Raw genomic sequence first — 27,117 nt, 5'->3', positions numbered from 1 at the left:
TATTAAGCACTTACTGCGTGTAGGGCCCTGTACTAAGCACTCAGGGAAGAACACTAACACAGAGATAAAACGTGATCTCTGCCCACAAGGAGCTTACATTCTACATTCTACAGTCTCCATCCCCACTCCCACTTCTCTCTTCTGTTTTTGCTTTTTCTCAAGTGAGAGTTGATGGAGGATTTGTCAGTCCTCCCTATAACGTTCTCCACTGTCCGCAGGTAGCGACGGGATTCAGCGTGGCTCAGTGGAAAGAGCTCGGGCTTGGGAGTCAGAGGTCATGAGTTCGGATCCCGGCTCTGCCACTTGTCAGCTGTGTGACTGTGGGCGAGTCACTTAACTTCTCTGTGCCTCAGTTACCTCATCTGTAAAATGGGGATTAACTGTGAGCCTCACGTGGGACAACCCGATTACCCTGTAACTACCCCAGCGCTTAGAACAGTGCTCTGCACATAGTAAGCGCTTAACAAATACCAACATTATTATTCATTAAGCTCATGAAATGCTGGTTCATCAACCACTAACAGTTGGTTGTTTTTTTTTCACTGGTGGTTTTTTCTTGTTTGAATTATTATTACGGTATTCGTTAAGCGCTTACTATGTGTCAAACACTGTTCTGACCATTTTGACACACTGTCCGCATTCAAAGAAAACACCCTTGGTCTCAAGTAACATGCCTACCAGTTCAAAGACCCATTTCCTTCAAGATGCTTGACTCTTCTATCTTGACTCCTCTATCTTCTGGGAAGGAAGAGCAAGATGGTCTGAGACAGATGCTTCATCAGAGGATTTGGGTCCCAAACCCAGCTCTGCCACTTGTCTGCCATGTGTCCTCAACTTCTCAGGGCCTCAGTTTCCTCATCTGTAAAATGCAGATTAAATACCTGTTCTCTCTCCTGCTTTGATTGTGAGCCCATTTGGGACAGGAGCCGTTTCCAACCTGATTATCCTGTACCTACCCCAGTGCTTAGTACAGTAATTGGCCCATCAATCAATCAATTGATAATATTTATTGGATGCTCGGTGGGTACAGAGCACTGTATTAAGCACTTGGGTGAGTACAACGTAACAGAGTTGGTTGACATGTCCCCTGCCCATAAAGAGCTTACATTCTAGAGGCACGTAGCCCGGGCCTGGGAGTCGGAGGACCTGTGTTCTAATCCCAACTCCACCACTTACCTGCTGTGTGATCTTGAGTAAGTCACTTAACTTATCTGTGCCTCAGTTCCCTTGTCTGCGACATGGGGATCCCATACCTGTTCTCTCTCTTACTTAGCCTGGGAGCCCCAGATGGGATCTAATTATCTTGTATCTGCCCCAGTGCTTAATTACAGTGCTTGGCATATAGTAACCTCTTATCAGAAGCTTATGAGAAGCAGCGTGGCGCAGTGGAAAGAGCACGGGCTTTGGTAGTCAGGGCTCATGAGTTCGAATCCCAGCTCTGCCACTTGTCAGCTGTGTGACTGTGGGCAAGTCACTTAACTTCTCTGTGCCTCAGTTCCCTCATCTGTAAAATGGGGATTAAGACTGTGAGCCCCACATGGGACAACCTGATTCCCCTGTGTTTACCCCAGCGCTTAGAACAGTGCTCTGCACATAGTAAGCGCTAAACAAATACCAACATTATTATTATTATCAAATGCCAGCCTTGTTGTTATTATTATTATCGCCAATAATAATTTTTGCCTGCCCTGATTGGTTAACTCTCATTTTAAGGTAAGGCCAGTCTTTTGCTGTGATCCAGTGAATGTTCTGCTTGGTTTGCCGTTGGATTGTAAGCTCCTTGTGGGCAGAAGACGTCTACCAACTCTCTGAAGCACACAGCTAGCCCTCAATAAATACCATTTTTTAACTGACTGATGGAAGGGGTCGAACACCATGATTGATTGATTCAAGGGGTCAATCACAGTAAAGTTCTAATCAGCTTCATTGATACACAGCTAATAATACCGTGGGCTTTTAGGGCAGTGTCTACAGCCCAGGTTGGAGCTCTTTAAATCAGAAGTCAGCCCGAAGAGGCTTAGGCATATCAAGTTGCGTACTGTGACCGGGGAGGGCAGTCCCTGGTGCTCGCCGAAACACGGCATAAAGCCACGATTCCTTCCTGTGCTGATGTGAACTCTCTTCGCTCGGACTCCCTGGCCCACCTATCCACATCCCTGCTCCCCCGTGGCATCGGACAGGGTTGACTAAATGTGTCTCGGGGCTGAAATACGTTCGGCCGTCAGATTCTGCTCGGTTTCAGTCGCATTGGAACCTAATTGCCGAGCTGATTCCCATCTGTAATAACTTTTAACATTTATTTTTCCCAAAGGGAAAAATGGTCTTCTCTGTATTCTGCAATTAAGAAGGTGATGAAATATTCAGTGTATGCCTCCACTCTGACTAAATTCTTTTGTTAACTTTATCAGATAAACTATAAAATATTAACCAGGCTTTTCTGTCTGAGCATGTGCAGGCTCCGTAATGTTTGCCAGGCGTATTTTTAATACACATTTAATTTTTAAAATTGAATTAACTATTAAATGGATCGTCTTCTCATCCCGCCTCGAAATCAATGGGACAAAAATCAGTGCTGTCAGTTGCACGTGCTAAAACCCTTGTTTATTGTTGCACAGACTGGGCCCTGGAGGAAATAAAGAATGTTTCTTCCAAATTTAGCAGCATTAATGCTATTTTCTGGGCAGAATAATGCCAGGGACCAATGTTTAATTTCTCCAAGAGCTAATTTCTAGACTGTTTCCATTAAAGTCCCAAATATTTGCTCCAACTCTATTCTGGAGGAGTGCCTTTTTGTTTCCTTCATCCAGGACGATTGGTGGTACTCTTCTCCCCCGCCCCCCTTATCAAAACCTCGGGCCCTGCAAAACCTCTAGCCAAATGTCATACGTAGTTAATAAAGCCCTTCACTGAATCTGTCCATGCGTGGTCTCCGGACTAAACCAAGGTCACGATTGGAGTCGTGGTGTAAAGTCTGTTTTAATTAGCAGCCGTTAAAAAACACCCTACCTTGCATTTGCAAAATTAGGGCCTGGGACGGGATGTGCTGAGAGAGGGAACATCACATCCCTCGGTGAAATCACTGTTGCTTGCAGAGAATATCTAACTCGGACCCTATGCTGTGATTGACAGAGGAGGACAGATTACAGTCGGGCGGCTCCGTGCGCAGTAAGCGCACAATAAATACGATGGATTGATTGACTTTGCACAGGTTCTCATTCGCGAAGTCTCAAGCCCGGGTTTCATCCACGTTCCCACCGGGAGGCTCCACACCATGAGACTCACTCTGAATCGGAGACGTTGACTTAGCCAAGAGAAGCAGCGTGGCTTAATGGAAAGAGCCCGGGCTTGGGAGTCAGAGGACGTGGGTTCTAATCCCGGCTCCACCACTTGTCTGCTGTGTGACCTTGGGCAAGTCACTTAACTTCTCTGGGCCTCAGTTACCTCCTCTGTAAAATGAGGATTAAAAGTGTGAGCCCCACGTGGGATAACCTGATTACCCTGTATCTACCCCGGCACTTAGAACAGTACGTGGCACATAGTAAACGCTTAACAAATGCCATCATTCATTATTATTATTATAATGGTCCAAACGCGTAGTTTTAAGGGGAAAATTTGAGTTCAACCTGAGGGCAGCGATAGATGATATTCAGCAAAAATTTGCACAAGCTTCGTTGGAAGTTTCTAATAAAACGTATCTTAGGAATCCCTTATTATGGCCACAAGCATAGCCTTCGTTCCTTTTGTTGGGCTTGTTCTCTGCATTTCAGAACGGAGGAAAATTATAGCTTTGGTTTGGATATTATCGACGCATCTGCATCCGACCATTCCGTTGACTTCACCTGGCAAAGGCGTCTAGGCCCGGCATATCATTTATAGTCTTCTGATAGCCGGGTGGAGAAGCCATCAAGCTGTCCGACTGTCTTCCGGAATTTAGATTCCCCGTTAAATTCCCAAGACCCCATTTTAAAGATTTCCCTGATAAAGAACCTGCTTGTTGGGTGGTTATAGTCCATTTGTGTCCACTGATCAGATGTTGATATACACTCCAACCTTCCAAGCCCTGGGTGAAGGATGGAATGGGGGATGAGTTTTGAGGGTAAAATATGATGCTTAAATTCCCCTCGTGACCGGATCTGACTGCCTGTGACAGCATCCTCCATTCCGTGATATACCTTGCTGAGAATTGCCTTTACACTTGCAGTAAATTTACCCACTGAATATCCATTCATCTGCATCTTCTGCATTTTATGCATGACAGAAGAAGGCAGGTGGAGAAGTCACCTCGGAAAGCAGAAGTAGCAGTGAAGATCACAGAGAGAACTGCAAGCTTTCAGGAGGGATTTTGGCTGAGATGAGAAGGCAGAGCTTGAGGGTGACTTTAATTTGTTTTCCTTTTCCTGTTTAGTAGCCTCACCCCATCATGAAGTGTGTAGATTGTTGGGGATTAGGCTTCTCATTTAGGGGATTTGCAGGAGTGGGGGGTGTGGGGGTGGTGGATGGATGATGGCGGGACACTGAACACCTTCTTTATGGGGAACTGGAAGAAGAATAAACCATAGGTTTCGAATCACTCAGTCACCTTGCCCCCTCCTACCTCACTTCGCTACTCTCTAGATAGGGATTATGTCTGTTATATTGTTACATCGTACTCTCCCGGGTGCTTAGTACGGTGCTCTACACACTGTAAGCACTCACTAAATAGGATAGACTGACTACTCTCCTACCCCAACCCGGCCAGCACACTTGGCTTCTCCGATGCCAGCTTTCTCACTGTACCTCGATCTCGCCACAGACCTGTGGCCTCAGTCCCGGAACACCCTCCCTCTTCGTATCTGTATCCGACAGATGATTGCTCTCCCCGTCTTCGAAGTCTTACTGAAGCCACATCTCATCCAAGAGGCCTTCCCTAACTAAGCCTCTAAACTGTGAGCCTGTTGTTGGGTAGGGATCGTCTCTATCTGTCGCCGAATGTTACTTTCCAAGTGCTTAGTACAGTGCTCTTCACACAGTAAGCGCTCAATAAATGCGATTGAATGAATGAATAAGCCGGCATCTCCTCTCCCACTCCCTTCTGTGTCGCCCTGACCTGCTCCTTCATTCACCACCCTGCCCCAGTCTCGCGGCAAATAGGTACCTATCCGTAATTTATTTATTTCTACTAATGTCTGCTTCCCCCTCTAGACTGTAAGCTCGTTGTGGGCAGGAGATGTGTCTGGTATATTGTCATAATGAACTCTCCTAAGTAAATTACAGGTAGGGAAAGCAACAGAGTTTAGAGATACAAGGCCAGGTGCTGTCTGGGGGGGGACGAGAGAAGTGGATGCCTAAGTTCAAGGGGTTGAGGATGCAATTGAGTAAATGATTCAGTGCAGAGAGGGCCTGGCAGCCTGAGATTTCTCTTAGAGCAAAGGTTTCACGAAGGACGTGAGGAGGGAGGATTGAAAATAAAGTAGGCCTTAGGTGCCCCAACCTGCCAGCACAATGATGACCGATGACCACTTTTTTCTTATGTATTCAAGAGAGCGGGTAGACCGTCTAGACTTTGAGTTCCTTGTGGGCAGGGATTCTCACTGTTTATGGTTGTATTGTTCTTTCCCAAGCCCTTAGTACAGCGCTCTGCACACAGTAAGCGCTTAAAAAATACGATTGAATAAATGAATGACCCCGCATTGGTCTTTTCACTTACGATTGTCCCCTTGAATAAGACCTCGCCATCAGGCAAGTTTTATAAATGTTAATAATAATGATGACAGTATTTCTTAAGCGCTTACTATGGGCCAAGCTCTGATCTAAGCTCTGGGGGAGATCCAAGGTAATTAGGTTGTCCCACAGGGGGCTCACAGTCGTAATTCCCATTTTACAGATGAAGTAGCTGAGGCACTGAGAAGTTAAGTGACTTGCCCAAAATCACACAGCTGACAAGTGGCAGAGACCTCTGACTCAAAAGCCCATGCTCTTTCCACTAAGCCATGCTGCTTCTAAATATACATATATATATATATAATCCCATATATTAAAAACACCCATATATAAAAATATATATGTATGTGTAGAGATATACGTCCTTCATTTTTGAAGATAACTCTACTGTTGGTGAAAGCCTACCCACAGATGTGCATGGAACAGAAAAGATGAATGTGAGCTCTCTATTACATATAGTTTGCATCCAGAAGCTGTATACATGTAATTGAATATATAGAGATATGTTTGCATATAAAAGGAAACCAACATAGAAATGTTTACTCCGGTAAACAGTTGAAAATACACACACACGGACACACACACACACAGAGCAGGTTTACCGTTTCTTCATCGCTGGGCGGGGAATGTGTCTGTTTATTGTATTGGACTCTCCCAAGTGCTCAGCACAGTGCTCTGCACACGGAAAGCACTCAATAGATGTGATTGAATGAAAGAATGAACGAATCCCTCGTTTATGATCGGATGCTTTTCCACACAGGCAGCAGCCCTGGAGGTTGAGAAAAGGGAAAATGAGCCAAGGGCTCGATCTAGGACTGAGGTGACACCTTTAAAGAACCACAGTAGTAATAGTTGTTGTAGAAGTGGTAAGAGCCTTTATTAAGCACTTACTATGTGCAGAGCACTGTACTAAAAATAGTGTGAAAGAGTATACAAGTGGGATTTAGACAAGGACCCTGGCCAAAATAATTCTTGCATTCGAAGCTGCTTCACATTTCCCCGAGAAGGTCTGCTCTCTGAAGGCAGGCTGTGGGCCCGCTTAACTTCATGAGGGGACAGGGAACCCAAGAACCCTCAGGACATTTTAACCAAAGCCGATTCCAACCTACACATTTCTGTTTTCCACAAGACGTGGATAGAGAAGCAGTGTAATCTTGTGGAAAGAACACGAGACTGGGAGTCAGGACATCTGGGTTCTAATCCTGACTCTGCCACTTACCTGCTGATTGACCTCGGGGAAGTCATTTGACTTTTCTGTGCCTCAATCTCTTCATCGACAAATGGGGATTAAATTCTTGTTCTCCTTCCCTCTTAGCCTGTGAGCCCCGTGGGGGAAAGGGACCCTGGCCAATCCGATTATCCTGTGGCAACCCAGAATTTAGCACAGATCGGGCATTACCAAATGCCACTGTTATCATTATTATCACCCTTATTAATGCACCTGCTCAGTGATAAATATAGACCAGAAAGCCTCCTGGCACAGTATCCAGGGACAAAGCTGAAAGAGAATTCTAACCTGAAGTGTTAGGATTGTTGTGTTGTGAAGTGTTGAGAGGCAGCGTGGCCTAACGGAAAGAGCACCGGCCTGGGAGCCAGAGGACCTGGATTCTAATGCCAGCTCCTTGTTTTGTTTTGCTGTCTGTCTCCCCCTTTTAGACTGTGAGCCCGTTGTTGGGCAGGGATCGTCTCTATCTGTTGCCGAGTTATACATTCTGAGCGCTTAGTACAGTGCTCTGCATACAGTAAGCGCTCAATAAATACGATTGAATGAACGGTCTGCTGTGTGACCTCGGGCAAATGACTTCACTTCTCTGTGCCTCAGTTACTTCATCTGTAAAATGGGGATTAAGACTGTGAGCTCCATGTGGGATGTGGATTGAGTGCAACCTGATAACCTTGTATCTAACCCAGGGCTTAGAAAAGTGCTTGGTATATAGTAAACGCTTAATACATACAATAATAATAGTAATAATAATAATAATGTGATTATCTAGTATCTAACCCAACCCTTACTACGGTGCCTGGCACATACTAAGAACTTAACAAATCCCATTAAAAAAGAAAAGTGAAATTCTCCCCCCTATTGCAGGTGATGGAAAGTTCCCAACGATATGTAACATCTGGATCAGAGCGAAAATGTGCTCCAGAGAGTAGAAAACAAGCAAGATGAGACAGCAGTGGGAGAGAGGAAGAGGAGTAAAGCCTGGATAAAGCAGAAGAGACGGCTTCCTCCCGGAGTAGCGTCAGAGCGGAGGTAAAGATTTGTTTTCCTGATCTCTTTTAGATCCACCTGCAGATTCCCATTTCACCATATTTCATTATTTTCCATGGAGCTTCATTAGTGTGGGTTCTGGGTAGTGTCCCTGAAATAAAAAAAAGACAAACACTCCAGTTTTCATGTGCCTGGTTCTGTTTTCATGACCTCTGGTCATTACCATTGAAAGCTGAGCAAAAGTGGTTGTGTGAAATGTCACATAGCAACGTGTTCCATCTGCTTAGCAACAGGGACAGGAGAGGTATCAAAAATACATTTAATAAAAGAGAATTCAATGACCAAAAATAAAATCCCTAACTGGAAACCCACCCAAACTTTAAAAAAAATAAAATAGAGATGGGAAATTGATGGATGAAGATAGCACTTTTAGGGTGAGGGAGAGGAGAGGGAACTGTTTGTGAAAATTAACAAAATTTGAGAAGGCACTCAGGCGATATTAACTCGCTGGGCATATGAACTGTATACGTTATTGGGTTACAGATTTGAAAACCTTTGAAATGACCGAGAAAGGTAGGCTTCCTTTAGCTGTGGTGAGATGGACACTGTGGTGAATTAAGTTGAATACTCCCCCATTAGACTGTGAGCTCACTGTGGGCAAGGAATGTGTCTACCAGCTCTGTTATATTATATTCTCCTAAATGCTTAGTACAGTGCCCTGCACACAGTAAACTCTCAATAAATACGATGAATGGATTGACTAAGCTGTGCTTTTAGAGACAGAAATTCACCCCTGGGCAGTGAAGTAACTTTCCTGACCATTAGTGGCCATTTTGTGCTCAGTAGGAAGTTGTGTATTCAGGGGTGTGTTGAAAGGCTTAATTCACCTCATAGAGCCAGGTAAATTTGCTCCACGCGACTCAACTTTGGGATTAGAGCCATTAAAGTTTTCTCTTCTTAGACATTAAAGGAGCAGTCTAATGCCCTACTGGCAACAGCCCTTCAAAGTCTAACTAGTTTTTGGCTCCCTATTTCCCTCAGAATACCGCTGAGACTCTCTGTTTCTCTTTGGTCCTGTGTTCAGGGGACCGTATTGATGTGTATGTCAATTCCCAATAAGATGTGTGTTTCCTTGTGTTTTCTTTCTTTTTAATGGTATGTGTTAAGCACTTACTATGTGCCAAGCACCGTACTAAGTGCTGGGATAGATACAAGCTCATCAGGTTGGACACAGTCCATGTCCCACATGAGGCTCACAGCCTTCACCCCCATTTTACAGGTGAGTTAACTGAGTTCCAGAGAAGTAAGGTGAAGCCCAGGTCACACAGCAGACACGTGGAGGATCCAGGATGAGAACCCAGGTCCTTCTGACTCCCAGGCCCTGGCCACGCTGCTTAGTGTGTATTGTGCATATTGCCATTTGGCCTAAGAATGCCAAGAGAAAATGGATTTGTGAATTATGATGGCATCAAAGCCTAGGAAGTTTCTGAATTCCTGTTGGGGCTGGGATGAGTTGCTAAAATCTGATATCCCTGGGCCAGTTGAGAGTTTTCAGCCAGTCAACTCCCTCTCTTATCCTGGTTTATATTCTTATATGTCTGGTGATTTAGGTTATTAATTCTCAAGGTGGGTTTTGGGATCTTTTATGAAGAGCACAGAATAATCGGCCATTTCTGCCTCAGGCCACCCACCCCAAATTACTTAGCATTTCAAGTGTCCATTTTCTGGTCTCTCAATGGATCAGTCAGTTTGATTGATCAACCAGTGATTGTTATTAAGCACCTGTTGAGGGCGAAGGCCTGCATTCAGCACTTAAGAAACTTCAGTAGGAAAAAGGTCCAGATTCCTGCCCTTAAGGAGCTTGTAATCTGAGAAGCGGCATGGACCTAATAGATAGAGCAGAGGCCTGGGATTAAGAAGGCCTAAAATGGAGCAGAAAATATGTCCAATCTGATTATTTTCTGTCAATCCCACTGCTTAGTACTTACTGAGCACACATACTGTGTGCAGAGCACTATACTAAGCCCTTGGGAGAGTACCACACAACAGAATTAGCGGACACATTCCCTGCCCACAACGAGTTTACAGTTTAAAGGGGGAGATAAATACAGTTAATGCAGGCAATAAATGCAGTTATTATTACTATTCTCTAATGGAACTTCTCCCTTCATGCTGAAGTCCTTACTGTTCTCCACGGACTTGTTTCCCAGCATGTAACATGGCTCGTATTGTTTTGAAACCCCTTTCATTACGTTATGTCACTTCTTTTTTTCTTTTCTCGAAGAAGGGCTTCAAATCTTACCTCCTCCAGAGAGCCTTCCCAGATTGAGAAGGAAGTGCAGGAAGGAATTCTTTTGTCCAATCTGCAGTTCTCCTCACCCCCGTCCCCTCAAAAGTCAGGACCATTCTGAAAATATTTTTCTATATTTTTCTACCAGTGTCATTCTGTCAGTGTCGCATGTGAAACACTGGAGAGAGAGCACTGGCCTGGGAGATGGGAGACCCAATCCTGGCACTGCCACTTGCCTGTTGTGTGACCTTGGGTGAGTCACTTAACTTCTCTGATCCTCAGTTATCTCATCTCTAAAAATGAGGACTAAATATTTGTCCTCGCTCTCCTTTAGACTATAAGCCTCAAGTGGGACAGGGGCTGTGTTGGACAATAATAATAATAACGATAATGACGGTATTTGTTAAGCACTTACTATGTGTCAAGCACTGTTCTAAGCTCCGAGATACATAGAAGGTTATCGGGTTGTCCCCCGTGGGGCTCACAGTCTTAATCCCCATTTTACAGATGAGGTAACTGAGGCACAAGCGGCAGAGCCGGGATTAGAATCCACGTCCTCTGACTCCCGAGCCTGGGTTCTTTCCACTAAGTCACGCTGCTTCTCTCTGCTTGATCTGATTGCACTGTGTCTAACTTGAGGTTTGGAACATAGTAAGCTCTTTCTAGACTGCAAGTTCATTATAGGCAGGGAATATGTCTGTTTATTGTTGTATTGTACTCTCTCAAGGGCTTAGTACAGTGCTCTGCACACAGTAAGCATCAATAAATCCCCCAAAACGAAGCCCATGAGAAATACCCAAATCATTCTTAATTTCTGAGCTTGATCCTTACCTTCTCTCAGTCCCTGTTTCCATTTCACGGAAACTTCATGTTTGATTTTTTTCAGTTTTCAAGTTTTCTTGAAACTCCATGAGGGCAAGGACTCCGTCTTTTTACTGAATTCATACTGCATCCAACAGAGCACTGAATCGTTGGGTTTTGAATCCAAACTGGGTTTGTTTTTTTGTGTGGCTTTTGCACTGTTAGAATTCAAACAGACTCTTTCCCACAGCATTGTCTGAAAACATGCTTCTCTTTACCAGTGTAGAAACATTTGGAAAATTTCTTTGTCCTTTGTCCTTAGTCTGGACTCCAACGTCAGAAAATGACCTCTAAGACTTGCCCTCACTAGGGTCAGGCTGCTTAAAACACAGTCAACTCTTGTTTTACGGAATCCCACCGCAAGAAAGTTTCCCTTTTGACGGTGTTGAGATCCCTAGAGAAATCCAGTCTTTACTTCCAATATTTTTTTCCGTTCAAATTATTAGAAATTTTGCAATAGCCAACCTTTCAAATTTAAGAACCACCTTCTCCTGCCCAAGTGAAAATGTCACAAGCCAAAAAAGCGAGTTCAGTGCTGCCTTTGAGACTTAAGGTCCTGACATAGGAATGCAAAGTTATCATCAGCACATAGTAAGCGCTTAACAAATACCAACATTATTATTATTATTATTATCAGTAGCCAGACCGCGGCCAATTCTACATCAGCCAATGACCCAATCAATCCAACGTTCCGTCTCCATCAGTGATTAAAACGGAGTCAGCGGACACGATTCCCTGCCCATAAGGACCTTACGTTCTACCGGAGATTACATAAACTCCTAATGGGTGGGGAATGTGTCGTTTTTCCCAAGCGCTTAGTACACCGTACCACACCAAATGGGCGCTCACTACTATTAGTCAGCAATATCTTTTTAGAAACGGTAGACTTGATTTAATGTTCTAAATCAACCGGGCATTGCTTCCACTCCTCTCTCCCTCTCCCTTCCTCTCCGGTTGGATTTCAGTCCGGTTTCAGTAGGATAAGGCTCACAGGGTGTCCTTTGAAAGACCCCCATTTGCAGGATACCATTCTTTTAGACCACGGACAAAAAGGGTCTCCCGGCGGCCATTTTTAATTGGTCCAAGTCTCATTCATATCGTTTGAATTGGCCTAACAAATGAGGCCAGACTGCCTGCCTACCTTCCACTGTTCCAACGCCATAGTTCACTCTTTCAGTCGTCTTTTCTGGGCGATTCAGAAAAGAGTCCCTACACGCAAAGCTTTTTTTTTTGTTTTTGGCGGCCAACTCTTTTGATTCCCCAAATCCTTCACAGGGCCTTAACTCTCTCCCCATTACCTGATGGTGGCTCTTTCATGTGGGATTAGGGTTGGTACTTCTATTGACCCTCCTCTCTGGAGCTGAAAAGAGTAAATGAGCCTCAGAGCTCACAACAAATTTGCATGGAATTGCTTGTCCGGAGCGGAACCTTGAATATGGAGCTGAGAGAATCTCTCAGGCCTGGACAGAGGCCAACGCGTTTGTCTTTGAGAGATTGGGCTCCTTTGAGAAAGCGGGGTCTTGGGGAAGAATCAGAAAGCGCTCCCGGGTGTGGGGAACGAGGAGGGAATCTGGGGAAATGGAACTCAGGGAAAAGGATGAGGGCTGTAGACGTTGGACTATAAGGCCCCTCTAAATTGTAAACTGGTTGTGGACAGGGAATGTGTCTGATAATTCTTGTGTAGTATGCTCTCCCAAGCGCTTAGTACAGTGCTCTGCACAAAGTGAGCCCTCAAAATGTACGACTGATTGGTTGATTGATTGACAAGGATGTCCCACCTGGGGTGACCACTGATGACACTGAGGAATTCTGGGATAATCCTGTCAGTCAAGCTGTCAATCCCACCTTTGTCCCCTCCGTCATGTAACTTGACTGAAGACGGTAGGCTATAAGCTCATCCTCTAGACCGTAAATTCACTGTGGGCGGGGAGTGTGTCCGTTTATTGTTATACAGTACTCTCCCAAGCGCTTAGTACAGTGCTCTGCACACAGTCAGCGCTCAATAAATCCGACCGAATTAGTAACGTCACTTAACAAAACGGCACTGTTAAGGACTTGCCCCCAAAAAGTTGTTCGTGGGAACTCGCTGAACCTCTCCAGCTCTTCTTGTTCTCCTCACCTGCTCCAGAGCTGGTGCCTTCGCCTCCCAGATCCCAGTGAACATGGGCACCGCTTCCGAGCCGGGACACTCGGCGGCAGGACCCAAGGCACAGGTAGGCTTCCGGTCCTGTATCGCTACCGGCAGTCAGTCAGTTGTATTTATTGAGCGCTTACTGGAGCGTTCTACTAAGTGCATGGGAGAGTACAATATAATACTATAACAGAAACAGACACATTCCCTGCCCACAATGAACTTAAAGTCCAGAGGGGGAGACAGACATTAATAGAAATAAATTACTGATATGGACATCCAGCCCAAACCCCCACTGTCCCGTATGAAACTCTCAGTCAGTGGTATTTACTGAGCACTTACTGTGTGCAGAGCATTGTACTAAGCACTTTGGAGAGTACAATATACCAAACACATTCCCGGCCCACAACGAGCTTACAGTCTAGAGGGGTTGAGTTGTCTTCCAATTTCCCCGCTTTTTACACTGAGAAAAAGACCAGATTTTATTTTTAGGTAGGGAAAAAGTTCCCCTTCCAGTTCTTTCGGAGGGAGTTTTTGCCCCGCTGCAAAGAATTCAGGGTCTCCTTTAAAGAGTCATCCTTCCCGCCCCCACCTCTGGAAGCCTAACTGCTTGTCCGTATACAGAGTGCACCGGAGAAGTAGTGTGACTTAGCGTATAGAGCACGGGGCTGGGAATCAGAAAGACCTGGGTTCTAATTCTGGCTCTGCTGCATGATCTTGGGCAAGTCACTTAACTTCTCTGGGCCTTAGTTACCTCATCTGGAAAATGGAGATTAAGACTCTGAGCTCCATGTGGGACAGGGACTGTGTCCAACCTGATTAACGCATATCTACCCCAGTGCTTAGAACAGTGCTTAGCATATAACAAGTGCTTAACAAGTACCATTATTATTGTTATTATGGAAGCTTTAGAGTAAAAAATCATTATTCACCATTACCTGATATAGCATAGCAGAATAATAAGATATATTTAATAGTCGTAGCAGTATTTATTAAGCATCTACTATGTGTAAAGCACTTTAATAAGCGTCGGGAAACAAAGACCTCTGATGAGCTGTAGACAGAGGTTTTTCCCTGGCTAGGCTCTCATTTCCCCTTCTCCCGCTCCCTCCTGTATCACCCTTGCCCTTGAATTTGCACCCTCGATTCACCCCTCCCTCAGCCAACCTGAGAAAGCTGACAGGATCAGTCCAATAAATCATATTTTTTGAGCACTTACTATGTGCAGAGCACAGGAGGAGAAGGGTTCATGGAATTATGTGGGAATCCCAAGTCCCACAGAAACCTGAGCCTGCATTTTCCTCTCCCCCCGGAGGCAACAAACCCAGCTGGGTCAAAAGACGGATTTTCCCAACTCTAGTGGAAGATGCTTCCCCAGCATGCGCTTAGGTTTCCTGTTAATCAGGGATATCCACCTCCGGACCGGAGCAACGAAGATGAGAAATCCGTTCGAAAATCCGTCTTCCGTGGAAAGCGCTCGGCTCCTGGAAGTTCTGGCTTTTCACTCCTCAGTCCTAGAAATGAAACACAGACAGGCAGCCCTGAGAGAGTTCGTTAATGAGAGCACGCTCATTTATTTCCAACTGGAATTTTCACTGCCCCCCCATGGGTTGCAAATTAGTCCTAAAATGGCCGCCTCGGCCTGCACCGCCTCAGCTTTCTCTCCTAAAGTTACCCACGGAATGGCCATTCCAGTCAGAGAAGAACGATTTGACGCTGGGGTTCATGCAATACTTTCACTTTACGGCTCGGCGCCAAGAGGGCCGAAATTAGCCAACCCCAAGACAGGCCATTACTGTCCTGGAGACTCCGCATCCTCTCATTTTCGGTGCTCAAATTTTTCGTCACGCCATTTTGAGTTAGTGAGATCTCACACGCCAGTCGCTAATTTTATTTTCTTCTCCTCTGGATACGAGGGAATTAGTTGGCTGAGAAATCACAGGATTCACTTCGCAGGAGAAATGTTAATTTCCCTATTAAAAATGTCCCCGCTTTGTGATACGGGGTGATTGATATTTCGGCAGGATCGGCTGAACCTTCGTCATGGGGTTTATTTATTTAGCTGCCGTTCAACGACAGAGAGGGGAGGGTCTCCAGGAGGCCTGTGGGAATGATCCATGAATCTTCCGTTCCCACGGGTGGGTGACTCTGAATGAGGCAAAGACCAACGTGTGACCGATCGGTCAGTCCATCGGTGAGCTGTATTGAATGCTTGTGTGCAGAGCACTATGCTAAGCGCTTGGAAAAGTATAATATTAAAAGTATAATGATATAAAAAATATAGATATAACGCTACCCGCAGAGCGCTTACAGTCTGCAGGGAGAGGCAGCCATTTAAGTAGATTAGGGTTAGGGGATGTAGTAGAGTAATATCCTCTGACCATGGAGCCCCATAAAATCACCTCCTTGTGTCATCCAAAACGAAGATGGGGTAGATTCAGTTGGCAACAGTGTGGGTTAACCACTCTCTCCTTATCAGGGGGCAGCGTAGCTTAGCGGAAAGAGCCCCGGCTTGGGAGTCGGAGGCCGTGGGTTCTAATCCCAGCTCCGTCACTTGTCAGCTGTGTGACTTTGCGTAAGTCACTTAGCTTCTCTGTGCCTCAGGCACAGAGAATGGGGATTAAGACCGTGAGTCCCACGTGGGACACCCTGCTTACCTTGTATCTACCCCAGCGCTTAGAACAGTGCTTGGCACATAGTAAGGGCTTAACAAATGCCCTAATCATTATTATTATTATCATTCAATCAATCGGTTAGAGAAGCGGCAGAGTCTAGTGGAGAGAGCCCGAGCCTGGGGATCAGAAGGATCTGGGTTCTAACCGTCACTCCGAAGCAGCGTGGCTCAGTGGAAAAAGCCCAGGCTTTGGGAGTCAGAGTTCATGGGTTCGAATCCCGGCTCCGCCACTTGGCAGCTGTGTGACTGTGGGCAAGTCGCTTCACTTCTCTGGGCCTCAGTTACCTCATCTGTAAAAATGGGGATTAACTGTGAGCCTCACGTGGGACGACCTGATCACCCTGTATCTACCCCAGCGCTTAGAACAGTGCTCTGCACATAGTAAGCGCTTAACAAATACCAACATTATTATTAACTGCTTGCCATGTGATCTCGGGCAAGCCACTCAACTTCTCTGTGGTTCAATTTCCTCAACTGTAAAATGGGGTTACCTGTTCTCCCACCTACTTTAGTCTGTGAGCCCCATGCAGGACAGGGACTGTGTCCAACCTAATTAATTAGTACCTACCCCAGTGCTTAGAACAGTGTTGGACACATAGTAAGCGCTTAGCAAATGCTACAAAAAAAACCAGTCGGTGCTATTTTTTGAGTACCTCCTCGGGCCCAAACACCATTCTTAACTCTTGGGAAACTATAAGCAATTCTCCCGCCCAAACATTCAGGTTTGCACTGCTTGAATTCCACCTTAATAACAACAATAGGAGTTATTCAACATTTACTCTGTGCTAAGCACTGGGGTAAATACAATAATAACAATAAAAATAATTGTGATATTTCTAAGAGCTTACTCTGTTTTAAGCACTGGGATGGATAATCAGGTCAGGGAGTCTCGGTCCCAGATAGGCTTTGCAGCCTGAAGAGGAGAGAGCACATATTTAATCCTCATTTTACAGATGAGGAAACTGAGGCCCAGAGAAGTTGAGAGGCTTGCCTGAGGTCATGAAGCTGGTGAGTGGTGGAGTCGCGATTAGAAACGGGGCTCCTGACTCTCAGACCCATGGTCTGGGTCAGTTAATCGTGATGATGGTATTTGTTAAGCGCTTACTAGGTGTCCAACACTGTTCTAAGCGCTAGGGTGGCACTTCACTCCTCTAATGCCACCCTTTTCATTGTACCTCAATCGCACCCATCTCACCACTGACCGCCGTCCTCCCTCTGCCCTGGAATGCCTTCCCTCTTCATATCCCACAGATAGAGAAGCAGCGCGGCTCAGTGGAAAGAGCGCGGGCTTGGGAGTCGGAGGTCATGGGTTCGAATCCCTGATCTGCCACTTGTCAGCCGGGTGACTGTGGGAAAGTCACTCAACTTCTCTGTGCCTTAGTTACCTCATCTGTAAAATAGGGATTAAGACTGTGAGCCACATGTGGGACAACCCGATGACCCTGTATCTCCCCCAGCACATAGTAAGCCCTTAACAAATACCAACATTATTATTATTATATATTATTATATTATGATATTAATTATTATATTATTATATTAGGTCTCCCCAACTTCAAAGCCTTATAGAAGGCCCATCTCCTCCAAGAGGCCCTCCCTGACTAAGCCCTCATTTCCTCTTCTCCCTCTCCTGTGTCACCCTGACTCGCTCCCTTTATTCACCCCCACAGCACTTATGTACATATCTGTAATTTATTTATTTGAAGATCTGTCTTCCCCTCTAGCCTGTAAGATCACTGTGGGCCGGGAATGCATCTCTTATATTGTCATATTGTACTCTCCCAGTCGTGTAGCACAGTGTTGTGCACACAATAAGTGCCCACTAAGTACAACTGATCGACTGATTTACTGAGCCTTTTCTGTGTGCAGAGCCCTGTAGTAAGCACAGAGAAGCAGCGTGGTTCAGTGGAACGAGCACGGGCGTGGGGAGTCAGAGGTCATGGGTTCGAATCCCAGCTCTGCTACTTAGCTGTGTGACTGTGGGCAAGCCACTTAGCTTCTCTGTGCCTCAGTTCCCTCATCTGTAAAATGGGGATTAAGACTTTGAGCCTCACGGGGGACAACCTGATTACCCTTTATCTACCCCAGCGCTTAGAACAGTGTTCTGCACGTAGTAAGTGCTTAACAAATACCAACATTATTATTATTATTACTTATTTTTATGCAAGCTCTGCACACAGTAAGCATTCAATGAATATCAATGATTAATAATAATAATAATAATAACGATAGTATTTGTTAAATGCTTACTATGTGCCGAGCGCCGTTCTAAGTCTCATGTCTCTATGGATTTGACTGTACATCCAGTGATTTACTGTGATTTCTCCAAATGGAATAGAGTCTACCAAATCGAATGGATTGTGGTCTCCAAAGCGCTTGGCCCTTAGCGCAAGCTTAACAAATGCCACGATTAATATGGTGAAAAATGCTTTATGGCTATCATTTTGACCCCAGGCAACCATCTCTCCTCACATCTCACAGCCTATAAATCCTTCGTTAAAACATTAGGATGCACAGGACAGATTCCTTTCTCTGCCTTTCTGGTCCCGGTCCAGGGTACTTGAACGTACACTGGCTGGCTCGCTTAAATATTCATAGCCTCCCAGCTCACAGTACGGTAACTTAATAATAAAATATTTTGAAGAGCGAATGATGCCATGGAGCTTGTGATACTACTAATGGATTTGAAGAGGATGCTAATGCATTGTAGAAGGAAGTGAATTGAGCTCTCGTGTGTAAAGGAGGATTATAAAATATAATTATGGAAGAGCAACAGTAGCGGGCTTGAGGAAGTTCGGCCGACGCGTGGGCACTACAGACGACGTGTTTCGTTGATGAGAAAGGAGACTTAGATGGATAGTCGCCGTGCCGGGCGTCTTTTCGACTGGGCGACGTGGAGCGTGTTATAGAAATAGCCATTTTGTGAACTCCGAAGTGAAAATTAAATGGGGCAAGATGGATCCTGACAGACCCAGTGTAGCCTTTCATCTGGAGTAACAGTGGTCCAGAAAGACTAAACATGAGTTTGAGAACTCCGTAAGGGCTTGGAAAACAGAATACTGGGGGAGAGAAGCATCGGAGGGGAGGTAAACTATTTTTTATTTATTTTAGGAGCTAAACAAAACCGGGAGATTAAATAATTCATGGGTTCCAGCTGGGTGCGGGAGAAGCCAAAGAGCCTTTTGAACATCATCTCCCGGGTCCTTGCCTAGACGGGCTTGTGGAGAGCTGGGAGATCAAAGAAGAGGCAGACGGGGAGGGCGGGGAAGGGCTAAGTCATGAGAACGGGTGGAACCGGAGAAGGGAGCGGGCAGTCGTAGGAAGTGTTGTATTTGTTAAGCGCTTACTATGAGGCAGGCACTGTACTAATTGCTTCGAGTCCAGGCAGCAGGGGTTGGTGTTCCCCGAGGGTCCCGAAGGAGTCATTCTATCCCCCTGAGAGGCGTTAAGGGAGAAGCAGCGCGGCCTAGACCGTAGGGCCCGGGCCTGGGAGTCAGAAGGACCTGGGTTCCAACCCCGGCTCCACCACTTGTCTGCAGTGTCACCTCGGACAAGTCATTTCACTTCTCTGGGCCTCAGTCACCCCATCTGTAAAATGGGGAGAAGGCTCGTGAGCCCCATGTGGTACATGGACTGTGTCCAACCTAATTAGCTCGTATCTACCCGAGTGCTTAGCACATGCTTAGTGCTTAACAAATACTATTAAAAAACCCCCAAAATGAGCAGGCAGAGGTACGGAGGTTCAGAGCTCGGGTGCGGTGGTGGCTTGGGGGAGCAGGGGGTGGGGGAGGTTGTAGCCAGGGGCATGCCAGGGCCAGAGGAATTCCCAGGTGGTTCAGAAGAAAACAACCGATATTGTCCTGAGACTACCCCGCCCACAGGGAGGTGAGCTCACAGTGGTGGTGGAAGAAGGGCCAAAAGTTTATTTCCTGCCCCTGCAGGGATTGATTCACGGCCTCAACCCCACACCTTGATTTACCTGTCGGAGTGTGTCTGATAGGTCTAATTCTTCATTAAGAGAATTAAACAGGGTGCCTCATCAAACTGGCCACCCCTCTCAACTCATTCTCTCGCTCCACTCTCTCGCCTCTTCATCTCTGTCTCTCCATCTCTCTCTCTCTCCTTTCCTTCCTCCTTCCCTCCCTCCCTTTCTCCCCCGCTCTCCCTATTCCTTTTGCCCCGATAACAGAAACAAGGAAGCAAGCTATTTCTTTCCAGTGAATAGTTTGGGTCTTGAGAATGCACTGGACATTGCCTTTCAAATGACCTCTAGGACATTTTTACTTGGCACCCTGCAAGCCTCAGATATTTCCACTTGGGTGTCTCATAGTAAATCTTTCTGATGATGATGATGATGACGATCATAGGACAGGGCTCATCCAGAGCCGTTTTTCTCTTTTGCGGCGCCTGACCCCCGGAGAGATACTGTTTCCTCCTAAACTTGGGTCTCGACCCTTGGGGAGGTCATGCAAATAACGATTATGATAATAATAATAAAAAATAATAATAATTATGGTATTTGTTAAGCGCCCACTATGTGCCGGGTACTGTACCGAGCGTTGGGGTAGACATAAGTTAATCGGGTTAGACACAGTCCCCATCCTGTGGGGTTCACAGTTTCAATTCACATTTTACAGATGAGGAAATGGAGGCACAGAGAAGTGAAGTGACTTGTCCAAGGTCATACAGGAGGTAAGGGGTGGATCCGGGTTTAGAACCCAGCTCCTTCTGACTTCCCGTGTTCTACACACTAGGCATTTCTGCCATCCAACTTGCTGCTTAGAGGCGGCCCAGAAATGGTACTCATGAGGAGATAGCCTATTTTTTTTTTTTATGGCTTTGTTAAGCACTTACTATATGCCGGGCACTGTATTAAGTGCCAGGGTAGATACAAACTAATCTGGTTGGACACAGTCCATGTCCCACATGGGACTCACAGTCTCAACCCCCATTTTACAGATGAGGTAACTGAGGCCCAGAGAAGTGAAGTGACTTGCCCAAGGTCCCACAGCAGAGAAGCGGCGGAGCTGCGATTAGAACCCATGACCTTCTGAGTCCCAGGCCTGTGCTGTATCCGTGACACATTCCCATACATGAGCTTGGGTGCATATTAATCGCTTCTTCCGTTAATAGCATCCCATCACCGTCCCTCTCCTCGAATGCGCAACCTACCCGCCTTGTACAGGATGAGTCCTGGAAAATGCTCAAGAAAGGCAAACAGAATCGATTTCTTAGCATATTTGCCGGTGGCACTTAGCAAGCAAGAGGGAAAACCAGTGAGGAGATGCCGGGAGCAAATTTTTATTTAGACCTCTTTCTGGAAAGGTAAGAGCAGCAGCAATAATCCCTTTACTCAGCATCTTTTAAGGAAGCGGCAGCAGAAACAGCCAGGTTCTTGGCAACATTCTCCAAAAAGGACTTTGGAACAGGCTTGTCCATTACATTCCCCAAGCTTCACTCATTTTGGGAAATTTGGAATCGTGTTTTGCCACTTTAGAGATAATCCATGAAAGCTTCCTCCCTGCAGACAGTAATAAATCATTCCCTCTACTAAAAGCCTTGATGTCATTTGAAATTTATTGCACAGAGCCGGTAGTGGACTTAAAAGCCATTTCACGTGTCTTATTACTTCAATCATCTAATTTATGGTTTCAGCCTCCATTGTAGTTGAAAAGGAATTTTCCTTCTCCTGATCAATATGATTTTTGTTTGGCGTTCATTTCCCGCTCCACCTCCTCTCCTGAATTTCACGGTACCCGGAGTCGTCACAGTAATGTATAGTCTTTGAAATGCAGCCGAGAGAAAGGGTCTAGCGAGGTGCATGTCGATGAACTGAGCTTCAGCGGCTCTTACCTGCATTTTAGCCTAATGAAAAGAGCCTGGGTTTAGGAATCGGGGCCCTGGGTTCTAATCCTCCGGCCGCCAGTTGCTTGTGCATGGTTTTAGGCGAGTCACTTGACATCTCTGCCCCTCAGTTTCCTAATCTCTAAAACGGGGAGGAAATATCCATTCACCCTCCCCCTTCGACTGTGAGCCCTTTCTACAAGAGGGACTGTATCTGATTGTATTATGTCTGATGATGTATTACGGCACATGTCAGTGTTTAACAAATACCGCAATTATTATTATAATATCTTAGTTGTAAATTGAACAAGCTCGCCCTAGGGCAGGAGAAACTGTGACGAGCTTGGGAAGAGCTCGTGTGGAATCAGTCTCCTCAGAGGGAGTAGGAAGGAAGCCTGCCCAGAGAAGCAGCGTTGCCTAGTGGGCTTGGGAGTCAGGAGGACCTGAGTTCTAATTCCGGCTCTTCCACCTGTCTGCTGTGTAACCTTGATCAAGTCACTTCACTTCTCAGGGCCTCAATGACCTCATCTGTTAAATGGGGATTAAGAGCGTGAGGCCCATGTGGGACAGGGACTGTGTACAATCCGACTGGCTTGTATCCAACCTAACGTTGGAACAGTGCTTGGCCCATAATAAGTATTTAAAACATACCACAATTATTATTATTACTATTATCACAATATTATACTAATTATATTATCAACATCAATATTTAAGTATTATATTAGCGATATGATTATATTATATCAATGTGATAATTATTATACATTAAGATTGGCATATATTAATAATATCACTATAATATTATTATAATAGTGTCCGGCTAGTGGCCGGTACCCGCCAGTCAGCGGGGAGAGTAGCACGCTGCTAAATCAGTGAGGCTGTGCCTAGATTATAAAGAAACCCATCCATTCATTCATTCATTCAATAGTATTTATTGAGCGCTTACTATGTGCAGAGCACTGTACTAAGCGCTTGGGATGAACAAGTCGGCAACAGATAGAGACGGTCCCTGCCGTTGGACGGGCTTACGGTCTGATCGGGGGAGACGGACAGACGAGAACGATGGCACTAAACAGCGTCGAGGGGAAGAACGTCTCGTAAAAACCGATGGCGACTAAATAGAATCGAGGCGATGTACAATTCATTAACAGAATAAATAGGGTAACGAAAATATATACAGTCGAGCGGACGAGTACGGTGCCGTGGGGATGGGAAGGGAGAGGTGGAGGAGCGGAGGGAAAAGGGGAAAATGAGGCTTTAGCTGCGGAGAGGTAAAGGGGGGATGGCAGAGGGAGTAGAGGGGGAAGAGGAGCTCAGTCTGGGAACGCCTCTTGGAGGAGGTGATTTTTAAGTAAGGTTTCGAAGAGGGAAAGAGAATCGGTTCGGCGGAGGTGAGGAGGGAGGGCGTTCCGGGACCGCGGGAGGACGCGACCCGGGGGTCGACGGCGGGACGGGCGAGACCGAGGGACGGCGAGGAGGTGGGCGGCGGAGGAGCGGAGCGTGCGGGGTGGGCGGTGGAAAGAGAGAAGGGAGGAGAGGTAGGAAGGGGCGAGGTGACGGAGAGCCTCGAAGCCTAGAGTGAGGAGTTTTTGTTGGGAGCGGAGGTCGATAGGCAACCACTGGAGTCGTTTAAGAAGGGGAGTGACATGCCCAGATCGTTTCTGCGGGAAGATGAGCCGGGCGGCGGAGTGAAGAATAGACCGGAGCGGGGCGAGAGAGGAGGAAGGGAGGTCAGAGAGTCCACTGGACTGTGGAAACAATCACTCTTCTGCCCACCACCCTGTGCCATTTTTTTTTTTCCAAATGCTATCCGTTAAGTACTTACTATGTATCAAAGCCCTGTTCTAAGCACTGAGGTAGATACGAGTTAATCAGGCCAGATACATTCCCTGTCCCACTTGGAACTCACGGTCTAAGAGGGAGAACAGTTTTTGAATCCACATTTTGCATTTGAGGAAACAGAGGCACGGAGAATCAATCAATCATCTTTATTGAGTGTTTACTATCGTTCATTCCCATTTATTGAGCTCTTTCTGTGTGCGCAGCACTGTCCTAAGCGCTCGGGAATAAGTAGACACATTCCCTGCCCGCAACAAACTTACAGTCTAGAGAAGCAGCATGGCGTAGTGGATAGAGCACAGGCCCGGGAAACAGAAGGTCACGGCTTCTAATTCCGGCTCTGCCGCGTCTGCTCGTGTGACCTTAGGCAGGTCACTTCACTTCTCTGTGCCTCAGTTACCCGGGGAGGGTGGCGTGCCAACCGAACACCTGTCCCGCCATCTGACCCACCGCGGATGGGGTCTCGTGGGTGAGGGCGGGATGAAGAACAATGGAGAAGATTGACGGTGCCCAGGTGCTCCTCAGTCAACCTGTGACTGCATTGATTTTTATAGTCTGCCCTAGGGGTAGCCCCAGGGTCAGATTGCGGACATAACCTCTGTCTCTTCTGCAGCAGTCACCGATTGGCTCGGCGTCTCCCTGTCTCTTATTGGGCGGTCCTACTTCCTCCCAGAAGGTTCCACATCTCATTTGAGTCCCTCACCCCCTAATAATAGTCATAATAATAATAATGATGATGGTGTCGAGCACCTACTACGTGCCAAGCGCTGCTCTAATCAGCTTGTCCCACATGGGGCTCACTTGGGGTTCACAGTCTTCACCCCCATTTTCCAGATGAGGTAACTGAGGCACAGAGAAGCTAAATGACTTGCACACAGCTGATAAGTGGCAGAGCCGGGATTGTAATCCTGACTCCCAAGCCCGTGCTCTCTCCACTAGGCCACGCTGCTTCTCGTAAGAATTTAGATATTCACCCCACTCATTCCCCAACCACAGCATTTAGGTAACAAAGTTTTAAACTCTGTTGCTGCCCCGCTACCTGTAATTTATTTTAGCGTCCCCCCTGCTAAACTGTAAGCTCCTTCAAGGCAAGGATCGTGTTTGAGAGAGGTAGCGTGGCCTACTGGAAAGAGCACGAGCTTGGGATTCAGAGGACCTGGGTTCTAATCCCCGATCCGCCACTTGTCCGCTGTGGGAACTTGGGCAAGTCACTTAACTTCTCTGTGCCTCAGCGAGGTGTTGGTATCACGGTCCAGAGCCTCTTTCGCTCCCGCTGCCAGGATCTGGGGCCACCTCACAACGGGGCAACTAGGTGTTGCCGGGATATCCGGGAACAGGCAGACCGACCCGGGACCAAGTGACCTCCGGCCTGTCCAGCATCACGTGCGACGCTCTCCCAAAATCCACACTCCATCCCGGCCCGCGGGCAGAACATGGCGGCTGTTTCCCCTTCAGGTCAGCCTCAGCTGAATCTGCGTCTGGAAGCGGAGCTCACGGTGTCGAGAGAGGTTTATGACTCCCCCCAGCATCCTCAACAGCTACTTCAGAGTGCAGGAAAAGCATGTACTTCAGGGGATGTAGCAAGGCACACTTCCCACGAAGCACCTCTTGAGAACTTTCTCTCTTTTCGTCTTGGCCTTATTAGTTCTTAGAATCAAACCAGAGACGTATCTTGATTCCTTCTGACTTCTTTCGCCGGAAGAGCCCAAAGGTTCCCGTGTTTGACCCCTTTATTTTGATTTTGGTTCATCCCCTTCCCTCAACCACTATCTGGATACCATTTCTACATCTTAGCTCAGGGAGGAAGACAGATCAGGCAAGGAGGAGATTTGGGAGCCGGAGTGGGTCTTTTTTTTTTTTAAATGGTATTTGGAAGCGCTTACTCTGTGTCAAGCACTGTTCTAAGTGCTGGGGTAGATACAAATCGATCAGGTCAGACATGGTCCCCATCCCACGTGGACTAAGTAGGAGGGAGAACAGGTCCCTCCCCATTTTACGGTTGAAGAAACTAAAACACAGAGAAGATAAGTGATTTGCCCCAGGTCACACGGCAGACAAGTGCTGAACTGGGATTAGAATCCAGGTCTTTTTTTTAAGGTGATTTGTTAAGCGCTTATTATGTGCCAGGCAATATACTAAGCGCTGGGGTAGTTACAAGATTGGACACAGTCCATGTCCCAAATGGCGTGCAATCTTAATTACCATTTTACAGATGAGGTAACTGAGGCATAAGGTCACACCACCGACGAGTGTTGGAGCCGGGATTAGAACCCAGGCCTCGCTGATTCCCAGGCCCGTGCTCTTTCCACTAGGCCAACCCTTCTTTTCGAGTCTGATCTTTCATTTGCCATCTTCTTAAATAAAGCAGGACAGGGAGAGGGGAAATAGAGGAGGGCAAGGAAGAGCTTCCTTCGACCGGGACTCAAGGGGAAGGGAGAGACCTGGGCTTCCCGGGATTATGGGTAACATCCAAGTGTGATACGGAACATGGTAGAAGAGACAGAACTTCCTCTGTTTCTGAAAGCGTCTTCTCTTTCCCTTCCTCCTCCCCCACCGCCCTATTAATTAGAAGCCGCCAGAGACGTTATCTGCCACACAATGAGTGTTTGTATAGGCTGCATTCTTGACAGGGCAGGCGAGCCATTTGAGTGGTGGGTAGTTAATTGGTTTACGCAAAGTGTCTGGACTCGCACCCGAGACATTTCCTAACTGTTCCTCCCGCAGCTGGTCTCCCCGAGAGTGGGTTGGAGCCAAGAGGTGGTGTAGAGGCTTGGTGATCCCCTTTCAGAACTCCACCACACTCCTGGGGCTCTGGAAATCCAACCGACTGGCTTTGTCCTTCCTTTGTCTAGTCCCTCACGTGGTTGCTGGGAAGCAGGAGAGGACTGGAGGTGGAACCGGGGTGGCCCTCTTAGTCTCCGTTCCTCGAGTGCCCCTTTGGACGTCACAAGGATCATCCGAGCGTCTCACTGCCGCCGTCGGAGACGTGTCCGTGGGCCAGATACCTCCGGGTCAGACTTGGTGCCGGCATCGTGCGGTTTCTGATGTTCGTTGACAGAAAAGCGATCGCTGCTCTCTTTTCCTAAGGGAAATCTCCTTCGGAAAAAGGAAGGCGCGAGGAGGGATTCAAGTTGGGGCAGCTTATATTCTTCTAGGGGTTGAGAATTTGTCGTGCACAGGATGACGTTCTTTTCGTTTTGTGCCTCCTGGATCACACATACAAATGGGGTCATCAAATTAATATCTCTACTCTCCAGTGCCTCAGGATAATGTTAATCGATGGCATTTGAGAGCTTACTATGTGCTGTACTAAGCACTTGGGAGAGGGAGCCCCAGCTGCTCCACCCCAGTGGCCCACTGGAAAGAGCGCAGTTCCAACCGTCAGGGGCCCAGGGTTCTAATTCCGAGTCGGCCGCTTGCCTGCCCTGTGACCTTGGGCAAGTCACTTCGCTGCCGTGTGTGACCTTGGATGAGTCACTTCACTTCTCTGTGCCTCGGTTGCCTCATCTGTAAAATGGAGTTAGAGACTGTGAGGCTCAAGTGGGACAGGGACTGTGTCCAAC

General features: G+C 46.7%; 1 long non-coding RNA gene across 1 annotated transcript in view; it reads left to right on the top strand.

The window, feature by feature from the left end:
* Window positions 1-27,117, top strand: part of LOC114807368 — a 112,150-nt gene that overhangs the window by 19,641 nt on the left and 65,392 nt on the right. Inside the window, exon 2 of the long non-coding RNA XR_003755452.2 lies at window positions 7,790-7,954. This is a non-coding gene — a long non-coding RNA (uncharacterized LOC114807368). The remainder of the gene's footprint in view (window positions 1-7,789; window positions 7,955-27,117) is intronic.

The sequence above is a fragment of the Ornithorhynchus anatinus genome, chromosome X2 (assembly GCF_004115215.2).
Source record: "Ornithorhynchus anatinus isolate Pmale09 chromosome X2, mOrnAna1.pri.v4, whole genome shotgun sequence".
Taxonomy (NCBI): Eukaryota; Metazoa; Chordata; class Mammalia; order Monotremata; family Ornithorhynchidae; genus Ornithorhynchus; species Ornithorhynchus anatinus.
Note: the sequence above shows the minus strand (reverse complement) of the source record. Positions and strands in the feature narration are given on the sequence as shown.